The sequence below is a fragment of the Miniopterus schreibersii genome (genome assembly GCF_964146895.1).
Source record: "Miniopterus schreibersii genome assembly, chromosome: 8".
NCBI classification, from domain to species: Eukaryota; Metazoa; Chordata; class Mammalia; order Chiroptera; family Miniopteridae; genus Miniopterus; species Miniopterus schreibersii.
Window position 1 is genome coordinate 12,027,407 of NC_138109.1, and position 26,958 is coordinate 12,054,364.

Consider the following 26,958-nt stretch of genomic DNA (forward strand, 5'->3'; position numbering starts at 1 on the left):
GATCCCTCCCGTCCTAACCTTTCTCCCTGGGATGAATTTTTCTGTGAACACAGGGCCTGCTGGCACCTGAAGGAAGTGCCTCAATGTGTAAGATCACCCAGAGAAACCCTTCTGTGTCAAACGCTACACCTCCGTGCCCCCCTTTAGAGAGCCGTGGATGCCCGTTAGCCTGCTAGGCCCTGCAGGAAGTGAGCGGCTAGAATGCATTTAATCTCACATTTCCAAACCTACTTGAGCACGGGTCCCTTAGCCATTCCCTAAATGCCAGCAGCTCTCGATGCAGCCAGGGTCCTGGGAAATCCACATCGGGACACGGTGTCCCAGGCGCTCAGATCCCTCCATTCCCAGCCTCGTAACCAAACTACTCCTGATGAAAAGGGAGGAGAGCCCCAGGGGACTGTTGTTTGCTTCCCGGACCCCTAATCTTTCATTACACAGACCCTGCCACCCAAGGGGAGAGGCAGTTCCAACTCTGGGCCCTGGGGTGGTGACCTGGTGGGAGGTGATTATGGGCTGAGTGCCTGGGGAGAACCCTCAAACCTCTGCAAGCTCCAGATGTTACTTCTCACCAACAGCTGTCCCCGGCCACCCCTGGGACTCTGACCCTGGTGCCATGCCCTGGGGAACATTGCTGCCTCCACACCAAGTCCAGCCTCTCCCCTGCCTCCCAGAGCCCCATCCAAGCTCGGCGGGGGACCTCCTTCTTGGGTTTATCATCCAGGTTCATCTGATTGGCTTCCCACCGGCTGATGTCCAGCCATCGACCTAATGGATCAATCCAGTCCAATCGTCTTAATGAGAAAACTAGCCAGGATGGGCTCGGGGATTTCAATTGTGCAGGCAACCTGACCGGATCGAGCCCAGGGCCCTGACCTCTGCCTGGAGCTTAATGGCTACGATATTCCAGGACAAAAACAAAACAAAAACAAAAATCGACCTGGGGAGGACCAATGTGGAAGCTGAAGTCAGACTCGACCTCCATGGTCCAAGGCTTCAGGTGCCAACGCCCAGGGTGAGGGGGTAAGACATGGGGATCACCCCTGGGCAGCCTCTAACTTAGGTCGGAAGTCAGGCTCACAGGGAGCCCCAGAGCCACGTGGTCTAAGAGCACAGAGATCAGAGCCAACTGGAAGGACAGATCTTCTGCCCTCTCCTTTCTTCATTCATTCAGCCACAAAGTTTGCCCCCACTGCTCCGGACCTGAGACGCAAGAGGCTCAGGCCTTGCCCTGCCCTCCAGGAATGCACAGCGGGGAACAGGTTCACACCCAGCGGGTGTGTGTAATGGTAGACACCTCTCCAAGCTGAGGCAGAAGTGACTGGGTCTCTGGTTCCCGAGGTCCCCCACTTGGAGCCACAGAAGGTGGAGGACAGGGTGAACCATTCCTGGCTGTGGCTCTTCCTCTCAGCACCCCCGCCCCCCCCGAAGTGATGGACGGGCTCCAGGCTGCAGAGCAGGTAGGAAGCCTGGGCTCTAAGGAGTAAAATCTTATCCCCGGGCGCAGGGCACTCTCCAGTCTTCCCAGCACTTTCGCTCCCAGTTTCTCATCGGCTCTCGCAACAACCGGTGCGCGCCTTGCACGATGCTGGGTCGCCGTGTATGTCACTGGAGTGTAATTGCCTGTTTGCACATGTGCCTCTCCTTCCGGAATGCGAGCTCCATTAATATCGAGAGTGTTAAAAATCAGAATTGGACAAGCGCTGCTTTCTGAGCTTCCTTACGTGTGCACTCTCCATCCTCACACCACCCTGTGGATGTTCCTCCGTCACGGGAGGAACTGTGGTTCAGAGCCACAGAGTGCCTCACCCAATGCCGCTGCGATGTAAGCGGCAAGCCTGGGATTTGAACCCAGATCTGCCCAACTCTGAAGCCAATCTAGTTCCACCACCTCCCGCTATCACCTGGAGAAGAGTCATGCAACGTGCTGAGGTCACGTAGGACATGCGTTCTGGTCTCAGCTATGCTGCCAGCCAGCTCTGGGACCTTGGGCAGGTTGTCCCTCTCTCTGGGCCTCAGTTTCCTCCTCTGTAAGATGAAGGATAAGCTGGATTTTTAGGGCCTTCCTGCTCCATTCAATCCCATGTCAGATGTTTGAGCCTGAATCTTGCCACCTTCATTTCCAGGACAACTCACGCCATTTCTCCGAGGCCACCAATTAATCAGCCCACCAGCTAAAGACAGAGCTCTGTCTTTTTCAGCATCGACTTTGCCACCAGGCAGCCTCGCTGCGTAACCCACCCACCCCCACGTGCGGTATCGAGAAGCGGGATCAGGAGTGGCACGGATTCATCTTAACTAAGCAGTTCATTATCCTGAAGGCTGCCATCACTCTCTGCTCTATCTCCGACAGCACTTAGACCGCTTCCGTTAAGAAACATTTAGCAAAATCGCAGGCAATATTTAGGAACCGGCGCCCTCCCAATGAGGTGATGACAAATGGCTCCTCTGCCTGGAAACTCGACGCGCAATATCCTAGCATCGCCCCCTCCCCTTTCCCAGCTCGGAGGGGACGTTTCTAGGGGTCCGGCTCATGTCTGGCCCCACAGATAGATAGGCGTCGGCAAGGGTTCCCATGGGTGGGGTACACTGAAAAGAGACATAAATTACATTAAGGTGACCAGATGTTTCAGTCTGCCCAGGACCAAGGGATTTTCCGGCACAAGAGTGGCAAACTAAAACAGTTGGTCACCCTAGTTATAATCCCACCAGGCCCATGGGTGGCCCTGGCAACTCACTTAAACCTCTCTGCCTGTTTCCATAATGGGGGTGACCACGGCTCCCTCGACCAGCTGTAAGGGCTGTGGGAGTGGGCGCTGACCTCCCTGGCGCTCGGGTGTGCAGGGGGTGGTCAGAGAGGAAGCTGGGGTTAAGGAGGGAAGTTGCGAGATGAGGATTTGTCTTGGACTTCCTGCAGCCACTCACGCCCTTCGATCAGCTTCCACCAGCAGCCACAGTGGTTTCTCGGAGATGCACACCCCTGGCCTTCGAGGGCCTTCCGAGTTTCCCAGTGTCCCGTCGGAAAGGTACCAAATCCTCTTGCAGTTCCCTGGCCACACCCCGCTCTCCCGCGTCCTGGGTCCCTCTCGGCTCCCACGCCCCATCCCACTCCTGCTGTGTTCTCCGCTCTCTCACCTGCAGCTTCTCTCTCGACCCTGGGCCCAGCACAAGCTGTCCCTTCTGTCACGAGCCCTCACTCTTGGCTTGGGTAAATTTTGCTCACTTTTCAAGGATGAATGGAAATCTCACTTCCTCAAGAAAACTCTCCCTGACTCCCTAGGCCATCAAAGCCCCAAACACCCCTCCTGCTCCCACTTGGGACACCGCACAGCACCTGCGATGATGTAGTCAGTGCACGTTCCCTGCTGCACAGGGCTCGGGGCTGTGTCCATGTGCCAGGTTGCCCACGTGCCTGGGACAGTCCCTGTGCTGAAAGCAGGGACAAGTTAATCCCGCCCACCGCCTAGATCATCCCATCATTAGGGTGGCCACTGTTCCCCAGAGGGGCCTCTCAGAAGCACCTCCTCCCTGTGAGCCTTGGCTAGGCCGCTCCAGGGCCCCCCCTGACCTCAGGTGCCTTCGGGTCCTCCTCTCTGACCACATCTGCTTGGACCCGTGGTGGTGCCACGTAGGAGTATCCAGTGGCCTCTCATGGAGGCCAGGCAGGAGAACTCTGTCCAACAGAGGAAATCGGCACTGGGTGGTGAGCGGCCGCCCCATCAGGGGTGGTAGAATATAGGCAACAGTGAGTCGGCAAATGGCACGTTGGCTCCAGCAAAGACCATAGGCAGCAAAAGCCATGAATGAAAGCAGCAGAATGCAAGGGTGGCACTGGCTGGACCACTGGAGGGCAGGGCCTTGGAACAGGAAACCGGGCATCCATCAGGCTTGGCAGGGGGGTCCACTGATCCTGAATTAACTCCCCTCCACCAGTCTACAGGAGCCCCTACCCCTGGCTTCCAAATGGAGAAGGTGAGAGCAGGAGTGGGTAGTGGGGTTAGATGCCCAGAGGACACATGAAATCTTGCATGGGGCGTGGTGGGATCAGACAGGCACCGGGTCAGAACAACAGAACACAACACAACACCTCCACAAGGGGGCGGCAGAAGGACGGATGGTGGAGGCCAAGGGCAAGTTCAAAGCCAGCAGAGGAGAGGCCAGGAAGGTGTGTCTGAGAACTTTTCCAGGGCCTTGAGAGACTTGAAGCTGGGTCATTGAATTTGTTTCATCGCATCCCTGACATACCGTCCTCTGAACCCAGCTCTGGAAAGCTACCTTGGCCCAGGAGTGCCTGTCTTGTCGCCCAAGCCATCACGTGTTGATACAAAGTAATGAGAGAAGAATTGAAAGCAATGGGCCACCAGCTTTCCCTCAGAGGGCAGGAGCTGTGTCTGCTGTCAGAGGAAGAGCTCCCTCAGGACACTTCTGTGTCTGGAAATGCAGAAGTGGTGCAGGGGATGCCAGGACCCGCCTGCTCGAGGGCGTGGGCCATGCCAAGACTTGGCCAGGCAGACGGACCGGTCAGGTGGTCGCAGCAGCACCACCAGCTGGATACGAGGCCCTGCCGCGGTGACCCCGGCAGTCAGGGTGTCCCCCTCTGTGGGTGCAGGGATTTATCTCCAGGTAATAATGGGAGCTCCACGCCCCGCCACTCATGAAGAAGAAAGGTCACCCCACCTCACGGAGAGAAATACCGCAGCGTGGCACTGGTGACAGCCTCCCTGGGCTCCCGGTGTCACAGAATTTCCATCGGAATAAATATTACAAACCAGTTCCTGGAGCGATACCTTCAGGCAGGTAGAGAGGGCGCTGTGGAGTACGCCTTTCCACGCGGGGCTAACAGGTTCCAGCGTCGCCTCCTTGTTAGTAGGAAATGGGGGGAGAGGTGGGGCACAGGGTGGAGGGGCTTTTAAAAAAAGAAGGCCTCTGAGTGCGGAGGGGAAGCTAACAGCTCGTCTGTGTCTGAGATGGTCCATCCTTCCTCTCAGAACTGCCCCTCGCCTGGCCGGGCGTGGCTCAGCAGTTGAGCATCGACCTGGGATCCAGGCGATCAGGGTTCGATTCCCAGTCAGGGCACATGCCCGATTGTGGGCTTGATCGATGACTCTCTCATCATCGATGTTTCTGTCTCTCTCTCTCTCTCCCTCTCCTTTCCTCTCTCTGAAATCAATAAAGATATATTTTTTAAAAACCCAAAAAACTGCCCCTGCCCCACACCGGTCCTGCTTGGGTTTGGGCCCTTACGGTCCTCCCCAGGACCCTGCACAGCCAGCTCGCTGGTCTCCAGCCTCCAGCCTTGTCCCTCCCACGCACCCACCACACCGAGTCCCAGTGATATTTCTCTGGTTAATACCATTCGATTTCCCCACCCCATTGCCTTCCAATTCAGGATTCAGTTCAGATTTGGCCACGGCCAACTGGGTCGCTTGCCTCTCTTGGCCCCTCCACCTCAGCCAGTCTCACACGGCATTGGTGCCACCGTGAAACCCACCCACCAGTCCTTCCAGACCTCAGGTTCTTCTGTTCGCCTGTGCTATTCCCTCTTCCTAGAAAGTCTTTCTCCTCTGAGTTCATCTAGAAAAATGTTCATGTGTCCTTTCAGGTTCAAAGCAACAGTCACCTGGTCCCTGATTTATATGAGTCCGATGCTCCCCCGTGTAAACATCTCAATCACAGCCTGTCGCCTCACATTGTAATATACATGTGGTCCTTTCTGTGTGTCTCTACCATCAGACTGGGTGCTATTTAAGGTCAGGGGCCTGGTGTGCATCCCCAGTTCCCTGTATAATGTTTGGCACGTGGTGGGTGCTCAGCTGGCGCTCTGTATGAATAACTAATGAATGAACCAACACAGGAACAGGGTGCAAGACGGGGCTTGGTGAGCTGTGCAGCCCTGGATTAATGGGGATCATGCCACAGCCCAGTGTACCGATGTCACACCCAGATCCAGATCCAAATCCTTCTTTGTCTTCCCACTGCCTCTGGGACCAAGTCCAGACCCCTTCCTCATGGTCTGCTCATCCTCAGCTCAATCTCTTGTCCCTCTGCTTTTTGCACGCTGAGCCTCAGCCGTCCTGAGCTCCCCAAATATGCCCGACTTCCTCTGGCTGCTGGGTCTATGCACCTGCCATCCTTCTGTCTGGAACACCTACCATCACTTGACCCCCACCCCCACCCCAAATGCTTTGATAAACCCTTTAAGTCTTAACTTAGACATCACTTATCTTAGAGGCCTCTTCTAGCACATACTCCACACCCAGCACCCCCAGCCTTGGGTGAAGTGTCCTTCTCATAGCATCTACCAGAGCCCTAACACATTGCATGGTGACACCCTTTTTTGCCACCACCATGGACTGAGCTCCTGGCAGGCAAAAGCATGTCTCCATAACTGCATTATTCGCGCTCAGCATGCTTCCGGCCACACTGTCAGCAGTCAAGGCATACTGAATGAATGAATGAACCCGGGGACAAGCAAGCACATTCTACAGATACCTTCCGCTGGCCTAATGTTGGCCATAACATCCAATTCTGTTGGGGCTGGATGTTTTTTGCCTTATTGGGCTATGAATTTCCCTCCCTAAATTTGAGCCACAAGAGAATATTCAGAGGGGAGGTCCCACCCTCGCTCCTGGTTCTCACCTCCCCCCAGCAGAAGGTCAACTCAGCTCTGGGCCTCCAGGGACCTCAAACATTTTGCAGACTTCTTTGCAGGGAGGCGTGCCTGCCACCTTTGGGTATCCATTCCCTGCCCCGGTCTCCCAGGCTCTTCTGAAGTGATCTCCAGCCAGCTAATAAAATTCTCCTCTGTCAGAGGCCATAGATGCTCAGAAGCCTTGTAGTAGTAATGTATTATTTGTGACATATGTATTATTTATCGTTAGTTTGTTTATTCATTATTAATTTGTGTTTCATTATTGATAATGATGTGGCTGTACTATTAATAAAAAGCTTGAGGAGGGTGTTCTCTGGTCCTTTGTGGGCACTGGATGCTCCTCAATTCCCTGGAGAGCCAGTATGAGGCATTTTCACCCCATCTTATATATGGGAGACACTGAGGCTGGAGAAGGGAGGACGTGTTCAGTCAGTGCCCTTGCCTCTGAGGTGTCTGCAAGGGACAGTGATGGGACTGGGGAGGAGATTCATTAGGCAGCATGTCCTGGTTGACAACAGGGCAAAGGGAATAGATTTCTGCAAGAGACTGATGTTGGACTTGCTAGTCATGTCTCCATCTGGACCCTTGTGTCCTCCTGCTTGTCCCAGTGCTTGCTCTGTGCTGTGTGTGCTCCCCAAACTCCATTTACTCTTCCTTCCAGCTACTCAGCCCAACTACATTTTCCAGCTTCCCTTGCAGTTTGGTGGGACCATGTAACTAAATCCTAGTGTGTGTGGGGGCGGATAATGGCTTCCAGGCTGGCCCCTAGGAACCTTCATGCCATCACCCACACCCCCCCCCCCTACCTGCTGCATGGATGAAGAGGGCTCGGAGGACCTGGGAGAGGGCAGAGCCATAAGATGGAAAGGATCTGGGTACTTGAATGACAGCATGAAGCCATGCTCTTCCAGGGTCCCTCACAGACAGTGACATGAGTGGGAAATAAAAAAGTATTGTGTCAAGCCACTGAAACTTTGGGATGCTTTGTTACAGGAGCTATTCTGCTAATAGATTGCACATAGTAGGCACTCACTAGGTTCTTGGTGGGGGGAAAAAAAGCAAATAAACAGATGAATAAATAGGCAACAAAATAAATCAACGAGTCGGGTTATACACTGTCATTGAGTTGGATTCCCAAGCCATGGTACCCCATTACAGAAAATCATACGGAAGAGGCCTTCGTGATCTTGAATTAAAAGTCTTCTGTTATACAGATGGGTAAACTGAGGCCTAGAGAACAGAAGGGCCTTGGCCAAGGTCACAGAGACAATTAACATGCAATTTTAATACCAGGACCCAGGTGTCCTGAATCAGTCCTGTGACCCTTCCAGCACACCCTGGTCTTGTCTCTGTCTTTCATCTGACAGCCTGCTGTCACCTTCTGGAACTTTCTCTATGTCCTTGAGGGCAGGTGAGAGGAACCACAACTTCCCTATCCCTGTACCAATCCAGCATTCACAGAACAGCCGGAACTGCTGGGAGGGAGGAAGGTTGAGAGACCGATGTGATGCAGGATGCCTGTGAGACACCCTGACCGGCCACGGTCTCTGCAGTGCCCTCTCTGGGGACAGGGCCTGCAGGGTGCTGCCGACAATGGGGAAATCACACATAGTGGCAGGAAGAAAAGGAAATAGCCCAGACCTTGAAGCCAAGGCCCTGGATACCTCCTTCTGTAATGGACACAGAGGGCAAGTCCCTCCCCGTGTCTGGACCTCAGCCATCTCATCTGAAAAAGGGGCTGATGGTGCTTATTTCTCAGGTCAGTGGTGACGCTGAGATGAGTACAGAGGAAAGTGATCTGAAAAGCCGACAAGTGATTGAAGAAGTTGTCCTCCTTCTCTGTATGGGGATATTGTCAGAAGCCACTGGTGCTGAGAGACTATGACCTTGGGCCCGGGGACAAGACAGACCTGGGAACAGCTTCTGACTCTACCACAATAACCCCGAGGAAGCTGCTTCTCTGCTCTGAGCCTCAGCTTCGACCTCTGCCAAATGGGGCAAGTGGATGCAGGGACATGGCCCAGGCCAGGGGCTCCGTCCAGTGCCTGGCATGTGGACACAGTGCTCACCCAGAGCCTGCCCATCAATCTCTTGCCTCAACCCCACTTCTCCAGACCCTTGTCCCCTTCTACCCGCAAGACTGCGTTAAGGACTTTGCTAGAAAGTTGTGGGGGCAGATGGCCCATTTTTGTTGGCTGTTTCAGGTAAGCTCGGGAGCACAGAGGCTGAGAACCCAGTCACTGAGGCCGTTCGTGTCCCTCTCAGAGGCTTTTAAAGCTGAGTGCTCCACACAGAGGGCCCGGCAGCCCCGCATCCTTGGACATGACTCAGAATCAGGAGGACAGGCTCATGAGCAACAGGGAGGCTTCTCCGACTTGGAATAAAATTTAAAATATGGATGATGGGTTATTAAGGACTATTTTAAAAGAAAAATAGTTATTACTCAAGGAACACAGTCTAAGCTGGGTTATAAACTGGTCTTCATCAGTAAAAAGAGGCAACTTAATGAAAAAAATTGCAATTTAAAACGAGCCTCCATGAAATAATAATGCCTCATAAACACAGGAGTCCTTTAGCATAGAAGAATTAATTGCTGAGCTCGGACGCTAAAGGCACAATAAAGGAATCCTTAATTTTGGGGGTCTTTAATTTTTCTCTCCCCAAAAGGCAACTCGCATTAGACTGCATTTTCTCATGTCCAAAGGGCCTGGACATTTGCAAAGAGAATTTGCTCAGTGGCAGTTCTGTCTCCCTCAACCTATTCTTTTAAGAGATGGTCTGAAGGAAGCGTGGCTTTGCTCTCTGGGTCTGCGTCGGTTTTAAATAAACTCGGGCGACAGTGTGTTCGGCTGATGGGTCGGGAACCGGCTCATTTCGCAGAATGGAAGCCCCTGAGCTCAGCCACGCCAGGCCCGGAGGCTCAGTTATCAGGGCGGCAGCCTTACTGGCCAGCGAGATCCTGCCTCTGCCTTCTAGCAGCCATTGGAAATAGTCCAATAAAAGCAGAGGGGCCCCCACCAGGCGCAACTATTGCCCCCGGGGCACATTTGGCAATGTCTGGAGACATTTTTGATGGTCCCTACTGGTGGTGGGGGATGCCACTGGCATCAGTTGGGTCTGGACCAGGGTTGCTGCTAAACGTCCTGCAATGCATAGGATGCCCCCCGAACCAAGAATCGTCCAACCCCAAATGTCAGCAGTGCCGAGGTTAAGAAATCCTGCAGCAAAGAGAGCAAAGCGGACTTCTGGAAGGTATAAATATGCGCTCAGGAGTCTAGGCGCAGGAGACAGAGAGTCCCCAAACATCAGGGCCTGCCATCTGAAGCTGGGATTGTAGGCGGCTGAAAGTTCTCCCTCCACATTACCCCAGCTGCACCCAACACCTGACTTCCACTCAAACTTCTCTGTCATCAGAATGGAGCCACTCCCTCCTTCAGAGCATCTTTCCTGCCCTCCAGGACCTGCTCTGCCTTTGTGGTAGGAGGATCCTAGGAGAAAGCCCTTTCCCAGCCGCCCTTGGCAGAATGCATTTGCTCTGCACAGCAAAGGAGTCCGGCTCACAAAGGAAGTCTCCGGGGCTCCCCCCTCCCTGGGAGCACGGGGCGCCTCCCTCCTTGCTAATCTTGCTCTGCCTGCTTGGCAGGAGAAGCAATCTGGTCTTCATATTAATACTTTATTAAATGCACCCATCCTGCAAGATAAACATCAGCCTATTACCGCTGTTCAGTTATAGAATGCCTGCTTGTCACCGAAGGCTGTGGGCCTGATTCGCTCACCACCGAACTTTCTCCTGCTGGAGGCCAGGTTGGAGGCTGTAGACGTCTTACTGAGTGGAGGGGTTAGGTGGGGAGCAAGTGGGCTGTGGGGGGTGAGCGGGGTCATTTTATTTCCCTCCTCCAGGGCCCCAGGCTTCCTGCTGTCTAGTGAAGAGAGGGAGAGGGACAGGGCCTCTAGGCAAAGGTGGCACAGACCATGTCTAGGGCTAGTGTGTCAGCAGAGACAAAGAGCTCAGGCGCAGAGAGGGGACACGCCAACAACTGGATGCTTCTAGCTCAACTTAGGAAGCAATGACGTGCCTGCTGCGGGCAAGCAAGTCTCGGGTAAGCCCCACCCCAGACCAGCTGCCTTTCTCACAGGAAAGGGCTTGAGTCAGGCCATGAAACCGGTGGGAATCCTGCCCTGCGCCTTCCTAACTCTGAGCTCTTGGGATCTGAAGCCGCAGCCTTTTTATCCCGATGCCTACCGCCCAGGGTTGGAGAGAATAGCTGCACAGTGCTAACGCATCACTCAATCCATGGTGGATGCGATCACTGCCGGAGCGGTTTTACTTCTTTTTATAGGTATGATTTATAGCCAAATGCATAAATCTCAAGTGAACGACTCGATGAATTTTTACATATTGCGCACCCATGTAACCACCACCCAGATCCAAATAGAGCACATCCCCAGCCCCCCAGGAAGCTCCCTCGTGCCTTTTACCAGTCGCCCGCCCCCCCCAGCCCCAGGATAACCTCTGCGCTGGCGTCTCCATCACACATTAGCTTTGCTTCATCCTGACCCTCATATAAACAGAATCATGCAGGATGTGCCCTTTTTGTGTCAGGCTACTTTTTCTCAACATGATGTTTTTGACACTCAGCCATGTGCTACACTTATCAGTAGTTTGTGCTGTAAAATAAATGTTTCCTCGGTAGTATTCCATTATAAGAAATGCCACAATTTGTTTATCCACTCTACCATGGAGGGGCACGGAGGTGGTTTCTAGTTTGGAGATATTATGAATAAAGACCATTGTTGTCATGAAAATATTATTCCTAGACCCAAGGGATGCTGGCTTTCTTCAAGGGCAGAACTGGGCTCTGTCCTGAGCAGGCTCCAAGCAAAGAGATCCTCTGTTGGGTTTTGAAAAATGTGAGTTGCCTTCAGTATGTCCACCCAGCCCTATGGGACCCTTGCCCTTCCTCCCAGGGGACTTGGGGCACTTCTTAGGAATGCTGGCCAGGTATTTGCCTTTGACGTGAATCGTCTTCCCCACGTCTCTCTTTGGGGCATGTTAAAGCCAACCCCTGACACTCCCCCAAATAGACAACACTGATGTTTGAACCTGCTTTGCTTTTGGCCAAGTGTACATGTCCTTCTGTATCTGACCTTCCCACAAGCCTACGGGGAGGCCAACACTCCTATTCTCCAAGTAGAAAAACTAAAGCACATTGATTCATTCATTTGTTCACTTACTGGACAAATATTTATGAAGCACCTGCTAGTGGCTGGGCCAGGCACCCGAAAAGAGCTAGAAATCGGTCTGGCAGGAGATGCGTCAACATAGAATCACACCCCTGCCAGAATCTTCCCGCTTTGTAGCCTTTAGCACTGAGCTTGCTTGTATTTTACCAAATCCACTGCCTGCTCTCTGCATCATTAGTCCCAGCTCCCTAGTGAGACAAAATTGTCTGTTGTTGTGTGTTGTTTTTTTAATCCTTCCATAATACATAACACTCTTAGGAATACAGAAGTGCTTAATAAATGCTTCAAAAGAGTGCAGTGGAGACTGGTACTGTCAACTCTATAACTCTATATTTTTAGGTTCCACGTTAGAAACTTGCACATGCCCAAATAGCGTTGCTGCAGGCAGAGCTAAACCATAGATCACATTGTGTAGATGAAAGAGATTCAAGGTCCAAGAAGGCTTCCACATGCCCTTGAGGGCTTTGAAGAAGGAAAGCTGGCAGCTTATAGGAGCAGAGAGCAACCAGGTCAACAGGCAGTAAGCAAACACAGACTTCAGTCCTACACCCACAAGGAACTGAATTCTGCAACAACCCGAATGAGTGTAGACATGGATTCTCCCCCAGAGCCTCCAGATAAGAACCCAGTCAGCCAACATCTTGGTTTTGACCTTGTGAAACCCAGAGCAGAGAACTAAACCTAGCCTACTCGGACTTTGGACCTTAGGAACTATGAGATTAGAAACATGGGGACTTTTCTAAGTTTGTGGTCATTTGTTATGCAGCAATAGCAGACTAATACAAGATATTTATCTGAGATCACAGATAGCCAGGAGGTCCCTTTGAAACAACAATCAAATCATGCCATTGCCCTACTCTGAGCACTCAGTAGTTCCCATCACAATGGACAGTGAAAGGCAAAGCCTTCTCATGGTCCAGAAGGCTGGCATGGTCTAGACCCTGCCTCTCACTCCAACCTCACTTCTTACCGCCCCCTCTGGCTCACTCCATTCCAGCCACATTGGCCTCTTCGCTCTTCCCTAAACACCCCAAACTCATTTCTACCCCAGGGCCTTTGCACTGGTTGTTACTTCTTCCTAGAACACTCCTGTCCTAGCTTTGCACATAGCTTATCTACTCATTTCATTTTGATCTCTGCTGTCATGTCATCGCAGAAGCCTTCCTCGATCACCCAGTCTAACATTCTCTAAATTCCCACCTAACTTCTCTCTCTATCCTTAAAATAGCTTTATTATTTATAGTGCTACTTCTCTGCCTGATGCTATATTTTACATTTATCCATTTGTTTATTATCATTTATATATACCTTCCTACCCCCTTCCCTCCTGCCCCCCCCCCCCCCCCCCCCGCTAGAATGTCAGCCCCATGAGGGAATGGACTTTATCTCTTTTGTTCACTGTAGTGGATCCAGCACTGGGAATGGTATCTGGGAATCACTGACATTTTATAGTGCCTATGGTGAGCTAGGCATGGTGCCATCTACTGCTTTAATGAAAGGGATACATCAACACAACCGTTCAACATTCAAACAGATGATCTTACAGAGCAAGAACCACCACAGGTAGGATTCTGTAGCTTTATCGCTAACCCTTGCCAGTTAGCGTGCCCGGGTTTCCGACTCTGATTCCACATTTTGATTAGAATCCTGCATATAGGTCACCTTGAGTTAGTTGTCCCCGGTCCAGATAGGACTCTAGGGTTTCAGCAGAGCTCAAAATCATACTGCTCGGCTGGCATCTCCTGGCTACAAGGCCTGGCATTGTATTTCATTCCCCAAACTGATTCTTGTGATTACCTCCCTCTGCAACGGGCCGCTGGAGTCATGTTCCCGCAGGCTTCACTCGCCCAGAGTCCCCTTCTCCATCCCTCTCTTTGTCAGCAAGATAAGGGGAAGTCAGGGAAAGACCTGGATGACAAACGTCCCCTGTACAAACGAAATGGTTTGTACACCGAGAAGGTAACTTCCTATTGGGCTCCGGAAGAAAGACACAGCCCTACTCTTATCAATATCTTTATCTTTAATGACTTCTCCCTTTGGGGATGTCAAGATGAGTATTTGTTTATTATAGAAAATAAAAAATGATACAAGTAATTGTACAGGGAAATAAATTCCCTCCTGTGAACCACCACGCAGAGAAAGTCACTGTTAGTATTTTTGGAATTCTCATTCATTCTTCCTCTTTATCTCTGTCTCTTTCTTTCCAGAAACTTTTTAGCACAACTCTCCGGTGCTCGTTTCATTTGACAGGTCAAGCCAAAGCCTCTCTTGTACGACTGTAGGGGTTAATTTTATGCGTCTACTTGAACGGGTCTCGGGGCGCTCAGATTAAACATTATTTCTGGGCGTGTCTGTGAGGGTGTTTCTGGATGACACGGCACTTGAACGGATGGATTTAGTCAATCAAGTTGCCCTCCCAAGATGCGTGGGCATCAGCCGCCCCATGGGGGGCTGAACAGAACGAAGGCTCCACTGCGGAGCTGGGAGCAGCCTTTCCTATCCTCTTGCTCTTGCCCTGGACTGGGACTTACACCACCAGATCCCCGGATCCTCGGGCCTTTGGACACAGGCTGAATCACACCCCCAACTCTCAGGGGCCTCCAGCTGGCGGACAGCCGATCCTGGGACTTCTCAGCCTCTCATGAACAATGCATATGGAAACTGTTTCCCTGGAGAACCCGGACTAATACCGACTTTGGTGCCTCTTCTAAAAGAAGAGCATTTTAAGGACTGTTTTCTGAATTGGTTGTGTGTTTCTGGAACTGGCTTCTCTAACCTGATTAGAGTTAAAGATGCGAATGGCTCCATTTATTTCTGCCTTAGTCAGTTTGGACTATGGAGCACCATAGACGGAGTGGCTTACAAACAACAGAAACTTACTTCTCAGTTCTGGAACCTGGGCAGTTCAAGATCAAGGTGCTGACAGACTCAGCGTCTAGTGAGGGCCCACTTCCTGCTTCATCCATGGATGTCCTCTCGCTGCGTCCCCACAGGGTGAAGGAGCTCTCCAAGGGCACAGCCCCATTCAGGAGGGTTCCAATCTCATGACCTAATCACCTCCCAAAGGCCCCGCCTCCTGATACCATCACATTGGGGGTTAGGGTTTCAACGCGTGGATTGTGCGGGTGGGGCACACACATTCAGTCCACAACACCAACACCTTAATGCTCTAAAAGTCTCCCAGCCTCCTGCAGACAGAGGGAGTGTGTTGTAAATCCTCTGAGATCCTGTTTCTCCAACCTCGGCCCATTTTAAACAAAATTGAAAAGGGGGTTCTGAGCAGCCACACTAGAAGGAGGACACTCGCACCTATGAAGGACTTTCTCTGTAGGACGCACACTCCCCACTCCGCGAGAGGCAGGACGCAGTCCTGAGAGGCCAACTTGTCCATCTCCCTGCCTCCAGGCTGAAATCAGACCACGCACCGGCTGTGAATTCCACTCTTACAATCGCTTTGCGTGTTTGTGGGCTGGATGACCCTCCTACTCAACTCAGCCATCCCCGGAACTTCTCCCCTTCGCCTGTCTCCCTTCTGTCCCCGAGCCTGTGCTCAGAGATGTCAAACCAACAGACCCCAGCAGTTGTAACTCAGGAGGTAAATCGGTGACCAAACAAAACTAACAAATGCATGACACACCCAAAGAGGAGCTTGTGTGCCATCACTGTTTGGGGACAATCTGTGATGCCTTCGGATTATTGAAAATGAGAATTAATATTGGCAATGAAGACAACCAGTGCAACTGACCATGGCGGCAAGCCCTGGGACCCGACCGCCTGGGCTCGCATCCCAGCTCTGCCTCAGGGAGGCGGCGACACCGCCCTGCGCCCGATTCCCCATCGGCGGAATGAGACCTCAACAGTTCCTGCTCCCCAGGGTTGGAGCTCACGAGCTCCTTCCTCAGAGTGCCTGGGACCCGGTGGCCTCTCCATGCCATAGTGCTTTAGGGCTGGGCTCTTATCAAGTGCTAAACGCTGCCAGATACCTTACATCTGGGGCAGGGACTCTCCACAACCACCGGCAAGACAAGGTTTGGTCACAACTTACAGGTAAAGGAACCAAGGCTTAGAGCAGTGTTCGCCAAGCTGTGGCCCCCAAGGTCAAGGCCTGCCCGTCACCTGTTTTTGTAGGGCCTACCAGCTGAGAATGATTTTCAATATTTTTAAATGATTACATTTTAAGTGGTTATATAAGTACCCGCATAAGAGCTTTCATTTTACCTCTGGGCCTGCAAAGCCGTTGAGTCCTTTATAGAAAAAGTTTGTCTACCCCAGGCTTAGAAAGGGTTAAAGGTGGGAGGCAGGATTCTGACCCCAACCTTGCCCCCTTTCACATAGACTCTGCTGCTTTACCTCTGGTGAATGTTACTCCTTCAGCCCAAAGTGAAAAGTATTTAAACACCATTCATTCATTCATTCAATCATTCATTCAACAACTATTTGTCAAGGGCCAGAGGCAGAGGCAGCCACGTCCCTGCACTTAGGGGGCTTACAGTTGAGACACAATCCAGTTCATTGCTGGATCCTAGAGCCCCCTCCTCCCCCCATGAGCTTTGCAACAACTGGGTTCTGCAGGGAGGAGCCTTGAGGTCTCTGGTAAAATGACATTGATCAGAAAACTCCTCTGGGTGACTGACATCTGATGTCCTCCAGAAAACCTCACCCACCCCTCACCCAGAAGCTCCAGGACTTCAAGTCCCATCGTCACATGCTGACCCAATGCATCCTGTTCCCTCCCAAGGTCCCCACACTCCTACAGAGCATCGGGATGGTGTCCCGCATCTAGAGCCCAACCCCGCGTGGGCCTAGTGGGCCAGGCCAAGGTGTCTCTCCCTGGGGTGACGAGGGCTTGGGGATGCGTGCTCTCTGGGTTTTTGCTTCAATAGTCTTGAGTCAATGGTCTAACAGGTTTTAATGGCACCAATCATAAGTAGAGATAGTACTGAGTTAGGGGTGGAAGAAAGGCCACCAAACTAGTGTGGTCACGCAGTGAACAATAAAGGTGACATCTGTGAGTTTCGGCTCCTAGTGTTCACCTTGGCTGACTTCCTGGGCCCGCCCCTCCTGTCCCCGCCACTTCCACCAGCCCGAGGAGTTCAAGATGGCATTGCTCACCTACTTTGAATATATGGGGAACTATAATAGGCTTATGAAAATATGGGTGTTTACAGCCTTACTCTCATCATGGGAAAATTGACATTAGGAAAGTACATGACAGAAATCTTATGTACTTTCCAGAATGTAAATAGAGTTAAAAGTGAAACTGTCAGGAGAGGCGGCAGGGCGCTCAGCAGTGGGGACCGAGCAGAGAGGGCCCAGAATAGAATTTTCCAATCGCTCAGCGCTCTCCTGCGCGAAATTGACCGCTCTTGGGGTGAAAAGAGGGAGAGAGGGTCAGGGAGGGAAGGGAGATTAAGGTCATGGATTTCATATCTGGCTCATTTGCAGGTGGGTTTAATCAAGATTAGAAGACAGAAATAAATGATTCCACTTATAGGACACAGAAATGGATGCCTGCGCCTTGCGGGGCCTCTCACTGCCCATCTCTGGGAGGTTCCACCAGAAGAGCTTAGTCTTGGATGTGAAAGTTGAAATCTTGGGAGTGGGGTCAGGGAGGGTTGCCAGGGAAGAAGTGCAGATCCTCATGCCCTAATCAGGGGCAAAAGGGGCCAGGGGCCAGTGATACGTGCCCCTTTGCTACATCCCTGAGGAGGGAGGACAGCTAGGCCCTGGCCGCTGCGTATCCTGGGCCAAAGCTGATGTCCATCATCCACAGGAAGAAGAAATCAGGACCAGGAAGCTGAGGCAGTGTGGCTGCTGTCTGCCCGGCTGGGCTGAAGACCCCACTGGGAAATTTCTGGTGGACAGGCTTCTCCAGCTCTTTAAAATTCCACTGATAATTGTGTCACTACATAGAAAAGCCCTCCCTTCAGCAAAAACCTTCAAATGTGCTTGTTGCTGGATCAGGCCTCCGAGCCACAGATCTGAGCCCACCATTTTCTTTGCTCTACAACCTTCGGTGGCTCTCCAGTGCCGCAGGATCAAGTCTATACTCCTTAGCCTGGCTCTTCTGGGTGTCAGTCCAGCTGCCCCTTAGAGCCTCATCTGTAAGGAGCTCCATCTTCTCCCAGCACACACTCAGTCCCCGACCCAGCCTCCAGGGCTGCCCACCCCCCGGGGCAGCTCCAGAGCACCTTCTTCGGGCCCTTTGCCTGCCCTGTTCCCTCCTCCAGAAGGCCCGTCTCATCTCTGTATCCTTCCGGGCTCAGCTCAATTGATCCCTCACAAGATTTCCTGATTTTACTTCCCCTTAGTGTGGAAGGGACACTGTACCTCCCATAAAGCTCATCTCCCTGGTGTGGCCCCATCTCGCAAACACTACTATCTGTTTACACGCCTGTCTCTGGCTTACCACAGGGTGAGGCAGCTGAGGAGAGAAGGGTCCCATAGCGCACGCGTTTTGCGGGGCTGTGGCCGGATGGATGAGACAAGGCATGTGGCACTCCGGGCAGGGTGAGCTTAGTGGCGGAGGCTGCATCCAAGGGCAACAAGGATCCGCACTACCTGAGCTGGAGGGCTTGGCCAAAGGGTGGTATTGTGAGGTGAACGGTGTCCCCCCAAAAGATATGTTGGAGTCCTCACCTCTAGCACCTGTGACTTTATTTGGAAATCGGGTCTTTGCAAATGTAACCAAGTTAAGATGAGAATGGGCCCTAGTCCAATATGACTGATGTCCTCGTAAGAGGAGGGAAATCTGGACACAAAGTCCAGACGTGCAGAGGGAGGACACCAGGTGACGACAGTGATACAGGCACAAGCCAAGGGCCGCCAGGACTGCCGGCAAGCACCGGACGCTGGGAGAGGCAAGACGGGGCTCTCGCTGGAGTCCCCGGAGGGAGCGCGGCCTTGGCAGCACTTTGCTCTTGGGCTTCCAGCCTCCAGAACTGCGAGGGTGACCGTCCGCGGCGTTCAGCCGCTTTGTTACGCGGCCCTAGGACACGGAAACAGGTGGGAAAGAAAGAACAAGTATCTACCGCTAAGCCCCAGGCAACTGCGTGCCCATAATCTCATTGAACCTCACTTTGTATAAGAGGCAGGTGGCTTTTTTCTTATTTCATTACGCGCTGACGCAGACCCAGAGGAGGGAAGTGACTTGTGCAGAACCCTCTGGTTAGGGACAGCCAGAGGGGGGACCTGAACTAAGCCTCCCCCTGCCCCACAGCTGACAGAGTCTCCGGGGGTCCCCAGCCAGCCGAGGGAGCAGCAGAGCCCATGAGCGGGCCTTGTCCCGGCTCCCTGGAGCCCCCGGTTCTGCCCCCCCACCTTGCCTGCTAGCCCGCTGCAGACAGTGCTGCGGCTCAGGGATCGATCCCCCGGGGAGCAGCTTCCCAAGCATGAGCCCAGAAAGCTGGAGCATCTTATCTGACGAAGCAGGGAGGGGGGCCCAGCTCCTGATAAAACTTTGCCCATTTGTTAACATGTGTTCCGAGCCGAGATTACCCTGTGTGGAGCAGACAATGGAGGCGATTAAATACAGCGTTGAGGCTGTGACTGTCGGAGGGGAGATATAGTGAAGGAGGGAGGCCTGGGGGTGCAGGAGGCGGGGAGGGGCCTGCTGCACGCTCCCCGTGGGCTCGATTACCACAGCCATGAGGAAGGCAGCTCAGGCACAACTTCCCATCACACAAAGGCGGCAGGGCCAAATAGCAGACCCCTGGAGTCAGGGGCTGGGGACTTTGGAGGCAGAGGATGCTCGAAGTGACAGCCGGTCTTAGAGATGTTTCCCGGGGTTGTGCCCAGCAGCAATGAGGGATCCGGGGATGGCCCAGGAGTGAGGGAGTCCAATAAAACCATGGTTAGAATGGGGACATTTGCGGGAGTTTTACTCTGGATCAGACACACCTTTTGTCTTGTACAATTTTCACTGAGTTAGGTCAGGTCTAGCATTATTCCCATTTTACAGATGATGAAACAGGCTTAGAGAGCTCCAATAATTTAAACACTTCACTCAGCCAGTAAGTGGCAGGGGCAGCATTTGAATTTGGGGGCACCTCATAGATGGGGCACAGGGTTGTCAACCCACCCTTTAACCGGAGCAGCTCCCCATGTATCTATTTGACATTTCGGGGTGCCTCGCAAAGCCATGTATTAAAATGTCTGCTTTAGCCTGGCCAGCATAGCTCAGCGGTTGAGCACCGACCTAGGATCCAGGAGATCAAGGTTCGATTCCCAGTCAGGGCACATGCTGGGTTGTGGGCTTGATCCCCAGCGAGGGGCATACAGGAGGCAGCCGATCAATGACTCTCTCATCATTGATGTTTATCTCTCCCTTTCTCCCCCTCTCACTTCCTCTTTCTGAAATCAATATATATATTTTAATGTCTGCTTTAGAAGGACATCGGTCTAGTTCATTCGCCTCATTTACAGGCATGGAGGCCTGGAGCATCCACACTGGGTCTGGGCCTCCTTTGTCCCCACAGCTGAGGTGACAGGCGTGCTAGAGAGCTGCTGCTGGGCCCGTCCTCCCTGCCAAGGCCATCCATCTTCTGTCTCCTGCCTTTTGCTGTCCTGGTCTGCTTCTCCGCTCCCCATGCCACCGCTTCATGCCCCATGCTCCCTCTCCAAGATGCTCTGGGCTGAGAGTCCCCCGTGGCTCCGCTTGCACAGGCCACCAGCCCTGCACCTGCCCACACCTGAGGTACAGCATCCAAGCCTCGGGCCAGGACCCACTGGGGAGGGAGACCAGGCAGAGAGAGGGGGGAAAGGAACTGACCAAGAGCCTCATCAAACCACCTCTTCTGTGCCATGAAGCCTGTCAGTCACATGCTCCTGCTTTTGGTGGGCATCTGCGCAGAGGAGGAAGGGAGAGGCCTTCCCAACGTCTTTTTATGCTAATTCTTTTCAACAGCAAAGCTTTTTACCTCCATGATCTCATTAGGTCCTCACAACACCCCAGGAGTTAAGTGGGGCCAGGAGGGAGGTGACGGGACCTGGGGTCACCCACTATCAAGTGACGCCCAGGCCTGCGTTTGCCTGGCGCCGAGTCTGGGGCTCTCTCTTCACTTTTCTGCTCTCTCTCTTGATCCATGCATTTTATACTGCCGGTCTGCTCCCTAATTTTAGAATTTTTCCTGGCCGGGGAGGGCCATTCGTTTCACTATAGCAGGAGGCAAGCTCCTGCCAGGCCTTGTCCAACATCACAAACTCATCTGGAGACCATCTGTATTTTTAAAGGCCTGGCTATGTGGTTTCTCTGTATTTTATAGCCAGGAAGATAAAATGGGGAGACAAGTGACAAATGTCCCAGCAGCCCAGAAGCCTGGCTCGCAATCTCTCGCAGTTCTCTCTCTGGCGGCCACTTTGCACAGGTGGGGGCCACCCTCCTGGCCCACCGGACTTCCAGGAAGAAGGGGAGTGGGACCCCTGCCCAGAGGCAAAGGAACTGCTGGCACCCAAGACTGGCGCATGAGTGACCTGCTGAAGCCTGCTCTGGGCATTGTCCCTGAGCCCTGACCTCCATGGGGTTCTTATTCTGGTAAACAGACACCCCCCTTCAGGGGATCCCCATCATGGCCACTCAGAAAACAGGACAGCCTAGTCAGTTCAGTGTTGATATTGAGATATATTCCATTAGGCACTTCTTTGTTATAAATTTTCAAAGGATGGCAAAACATCAGCTACACTTAAAAACTAAAATTGTACTTAAAAATATGTTTCTGCAAAAGAGCCAGAATACTGTCTATGAATGATGAAGAACCTACTGTGTGCCAAGCATTTCAGTACTTTGATCTTTTAAATCCTCATGCCCTTTTTATGGTTGAAGAAACCAAGGCTTGGAGAGTTGAGAGGACCTGCCCAGCCAGCACAGCCAAGAAGCAGTCACCATGACAAGACTGACATTTGCTGAGGACGTACACACATGCCAGGCATTCTTCTAAGCCCTTCACTGTCACCAGAGTCCCCGTGATATAGGTTTGCTTATTTCCCCAATGGACAGATGAGGAATCTGAGGTTCAGAATAGATAGGTCACAAACCCAAGGTCACACAGCTTGCGTGGCAGAACCAGGTTTGAACCCAAGCAGGCTGCCCAATCCAGAGCCTGGATTCAGGTCCACCTTCTTCCCCTGCACCTAGTGGCATCTCAGTAAATTCCACTGCCTGGGAATCCCTGGGCGTCAGTCGGCATCAGGCAAACCCAGCTATTGAACATTCGGCTGGACGAATGGCGTAGCTGAGTCAGAGTGTGTGGGCCTATATACTTGGAGGGGACTCCCAAGGCCCAGAAAGGTTAAGGAACTTGTTAAAGGTTACACAGCTTACTGTGGGCTGATGGAGACCTGGAATCCCAGGCCAGCCTTCCTCTTGGGCTCTTATACCTCCTGCATCCAGGAGACCCCTCCTGGGCCCAGAGCCCACCAGGCTTGCTGTCTGGGGTCACATCACTTCTCATTTCTGGGCCTCACTGTCCCCCAGGAGCTGAGAAGGCCGGGTTGCTTGCCCATGACCTTGGGAAGGGACGGGAGTGGTTTTAACAATCTAAACACACTCCTTCCTCGCATCGAGATGCCCGAGCGCTGAGTGATTTGTATGCTCCGAGCACGTCACCTTCTTTCAGGAGACGGAGAGGCTGCCTGAAAAGTCATTTTTCAGCGTTTGACACAAAGTCTCTTTCGCTCTCTTGCGAAGCCAGATAACCATCAGCAGCCGGGCCGATTAGAAAAAATATATACTTGGTACCGGGAAGCCAGGAAAAGAAAGGAAGCCAGCCCATCAGTCTTTCTTCACTCACGTGGACGGGGCGTGGGGCCACTTTCCCACCCAGCTCTGCAGCTCGGGGTTAAGGTGATCTTCTGGAGAGAGCGGCCTCCTGGGAAAACGGCATCTTCCTGGGGTGGAGGCATAGGCCAGGCTTGGGAGTCATGAGGACAAGTGTTTAAGTCCCAGCTCTGCCACTTCCAAGGGGTGTGACATTGGGCAAGTCACTTCCCCTCCGGGCGCCTTAGTTTCTTCATCTATCAAATGGGTACACTGGGTACCTACCTCATGGTGCTGTTAGGTGGCTCAGATAAGATAATGCATAGAGCACTTGCGACAGGATCTGGCGAACAGTGAGCCATCAATAAGTGTTAGCCCTGACATGCACTGTTTTAGGGTGGCGCCTTCAGGACCCCTTGGAAGCCTGTGCTAAGCTTTGGCTGTGAACACACCTGGGCCCTCCTGCTGGTATCTCAGGATATTGGCTGGTAAGCTGTGGGCCATGCAGTGTGCTCCTGGATTCTGCAGACACGCTGGTCCCTGTCCTCTGGGGGCTTGTGGGCAAGGGAGAGAGCCTCACCACTCAGGAAATGGGGAGGCTTGCACTATCACCAAGGTATGGCACACAGAGACCGATTTTCTGCCTTCCCTGTGCTCACCCAAAACTCCCCCTGCCCACCCAGCAGGAAGGACCTTCCCACACTCAGCAGGGACTCAGGAGGTGTGCAAACCAAGGCCCTTCTCCCCAGCATTGAGGTGAAATCAGTGCTGCAGGTCAATATTGAATCCAGTTCAATGAGCATTTAGTGATACCCAAATCTCCCCCTTCTTCAGCCCCCCTCCCCTACTCCCGGCTCCACAGAATCCAGTCAGCCCCATGGCATCTTCCTCCTGGATCACAGGACGGGCTCCTTCCTGCCTCCCCACCTCCAGCCTCACTCCGCCTGCTACCACGAAAAGCTTTCTGCCACGTTCAGCCCCCGCTTAAAACTCTCCAGTGCCTCCTGCCTCCTGCCTGTCCCCACGGAAGAGGTATCCCAGGAGAAGGCCCCAGGCTCGTCTGGACCCCTCCATCAACACTTCCCCGCCCGCCTTCTCTCTGGCCACACCCCGAGCCTCAGCAAGCTGCCCGCAGTTCCAGAAGGCTCTGAGCCGTCTCTCCTGCCTGGAGACTCTGCACCTGCCGCTCACTCCAGCTGCACTGACCTTCCCTCTCCTTTCCCGTCACTGCACTGCCTCCCGTCACGCTCGACGTCACCTCCTCTGGGAAGCCTTCTCTGCCTCCCTCCCACTCCCCAGGCTGGACGGGACTCCTCGCTGGGCTCCCATGATCCCCTGCACCTCCCCCACGGCCAGTCTGTGTGCAAGTCTGTCTCCCCGCCATTCCGGTGCGTGTTTCCAGTTCGCAGCACGTAACCGCGCTTGATAACTCTTCGTGGAGGGAATGAATGGACCCGCAGCGCACCTGCAATGTGCTGCTCCCTGGGTTAGGCAGTGTCTTGCCTGGAGGGGGTCAAGATGGATCCTGGATCAGAGAATGCAAGGTGCAGAGATGACAGGGTTCACTCTGGAGAGACACAAGCAACAGGGCAGGGCAGCTCGGAGCAAGGGCTGACGCACCCCAGCAGGGTGAGGGAACTTGGGGGCGTTAGAGGGACGGTGGTCCCTGGTAGGTTCAGAAGCATCCAGAGGTGAAGGAGGGGCCCCTCATTCCAACTCCATTTCAGCCCATTCTCGCCACTGCGAACCCCAGCACTCTAATCAATTCGCGGAGGCCCAGGTACCCCAAGTGTGCCATTCTGCTGGCTCACATGCCAGTCCCTCCACGGGAGCAGCTGGTGGTTTGGCAGGAGAGTGAACCTTTGTCAAAGACAGGTTCGAATCCAGCTTCTCTGCTTTGCAGCTGCGTGGCCTTGAGTGGGTTACTTAGCCTTCTGGGGTTCTGTGAAATTGGGGTGACATTATTACCCCCTTCAAAAGAGTGGGTATCCTAGGTTGAGTAGTGCCCCCTGGCATTCACGTCCACCTGGAGCATCAGAATGGGATCTTATTTGGAAGTAAGGTCTTTGCCTATGTAATTAGTTAAGATGAGGTAATACTGATTTTGGGCGGGCACCTAATCTAACATGACTGGGGTCCTTATAAGAAGAGGAGAGACAAAGACAGACACACAGGGGTGGAGACGGGAGTGATGTGTCTACAATCCAAGGAATGCCAGGGATTGCTGACAACCCCAGAAGCTATAACAGGCAAGGACGAGTTCTCCCCCGGAGCCCTGGGAGAGAGCACGGCCCTGCCGACACCTCAATTTCTGACTTCCTGCCTTCCAAGATGTGAGAGAATGAATTTCTGTTGTTTTTAGCCACCTAGGTTGCAGTAATTTGTCAGGGCAGTCCTACCAAACTAATCCAGCGGATGTAAGAGCCAAAAGATGGATTTCATGTAGAGTGGTGAGCACAGAGCCTGCGCACAGTAAATGCCCCAAACGCATTCGCTCTGGCCGCTTTTTATTAATTCCATCTATGCGTCTCCATTCTCTTTCCTCCCCCAGAGGCAAAGGCCTCCGGTTCTGTAGAAACAGGACTCCAGAACTCCTGCTGCTGACCAGTTCGCGTCGCATCTTTCACGTCCAGCTCATCCTAAATGCCACCTATTGTCCTAAATTCACTCATGGTCTGGGGACTTGGGAAACAAGCCACATAACTGTTTCTTCATAACATCACGGACTCTCTGGGTCAAAAGGCATCTCAGACGCTGACTCATCTTTTCTGGTTCCTGACTATTGTCCAAACCATGGCAATGTCCCCCCACACTCACAAAGCCCTCCCTGCATGTGTGTATATGCACACACATGCATACAAACACACACACACATCATGGGAAAATTCGTTTCTCTTCTGCTTATCTGTTTGTAGGCTAATATATATATATATATAATCCTCTACCCAAGAATATATTTAGAGAGAGGAAAGGAGAGAGAAAGAGAGGGAGAGAAACATCGATGTGAGAGAACCCTCGGTTGGTTGCCTCCCGTATGCGTTCCGACCGGGGATCAAACCCACAACTTAAGTATGTGCCCTGACCAGGAATCGAACCTGCAACCTAGGTATGTGCCCTTTGGCGTATGGGATGACACTCTAACCCACTGAGCCACCCGGCCAGGGAGGCTAACTAATATTTGTATATTCCATGGGTGTAATAGACGAACATCCCACCAGACCATGTCCCTCCCCTGTGCAAACCCTCCATGGGTTCTATCTCCCTTGGAATAGATCCCAGGCTCTGACCTGGCCCACAAGGCCCTGCAGGGCGGTCCTTGACCACAAGAGCCACTCCCCTCCCTACCCCCTTTAATGCTGCACTTCCCTCTGGCCCCATGTATCTGTGAGCTTGTCTCCACTTTACTCAGCTACCATGTCAAATGTCACCTCCTCTCACCGCCTGTCCTGCTGGCCCCCTGAGACAGCCCTCAGCCCCTCCACGCTGAGCACTTATCTCTCAGCACAGTGACCCTGGAGAGCTCATTCCCGTCTGAGGGAGGGGGTGCTGCCCGCCGCCCCCTCCAGAGTGAAGGCTCTGCGGGGACTGGATGTGGCCTGTCCATTCGCCCTGGACGCCAGGGCCAGGGTGGCACGGCCCGCACAGTAGGAGCTCAGTGAATAAATGTTAAACAAATGCATGGAAGCAGCCCACTGCACCCTGTTTTTCCAAAAATGTTCCCATTTATTTTCTTGTTTAATTCTCACGCATGCTTCAGGGGAGAGATGATCTCAATTTTCTGGGGAAAGAAAACAAAAACTGAACTCGTAACAGAACTTGGTAGGGAAGTAACCAGCTGGAGTCCACCTAGACAACAGCAAGGGGAGAGACTCGAACCTGAGTCTCTGATTCTTCCCACCCATCTCCCAACACAACCACACACACAGAGATCAGCCCAGATGCCGAACCTCGCTGGTGCTCAGGGTACCCCGCTGCTGACCAGGCCACGACCTGTGTCCTCTCCTCGGCCCTGGGAGGTCTGGGCAGGCCCCAGACAATGTTCCTGGACACGAATGATGCTGGTTGTGATGATAATGAAGCATCAGGCACAGTTCTAGGCACCTTACAGATACAGAAGCTCACTGACTGCTCCCATCAACTCTACAAGGCAGGTCTTGTTCCCATCTTGTGGATGAGAAAACTGAGGCACAGAGAGGCGTTAGCTAATGTGCCCTGGCAGAACCAGGATGCAGCTCCAGCAGCCTGGCCCAGAGCTGTGCTCCTCCCTCATGCTTATCCCAGGCCCAATTCCTTTGCATCCTTACGCGATTCC

The 26,958-nt window shown here is 52.8% G+C and overlaps 1 protein-coding gene across 1 annotated transcript in view; it reads right to left on the reverse strand.

Moving 5' to 3' along the window:
• The window catches only part of IGSF21 (immunoglobin superfamily member 21), a 197,355-nt gene that overhangs the window by 114,223 nt on the left and 56,174 nt on the right, over positions 1 to 26,958 (reverse strand). The window lies entirely within an intron of this gene.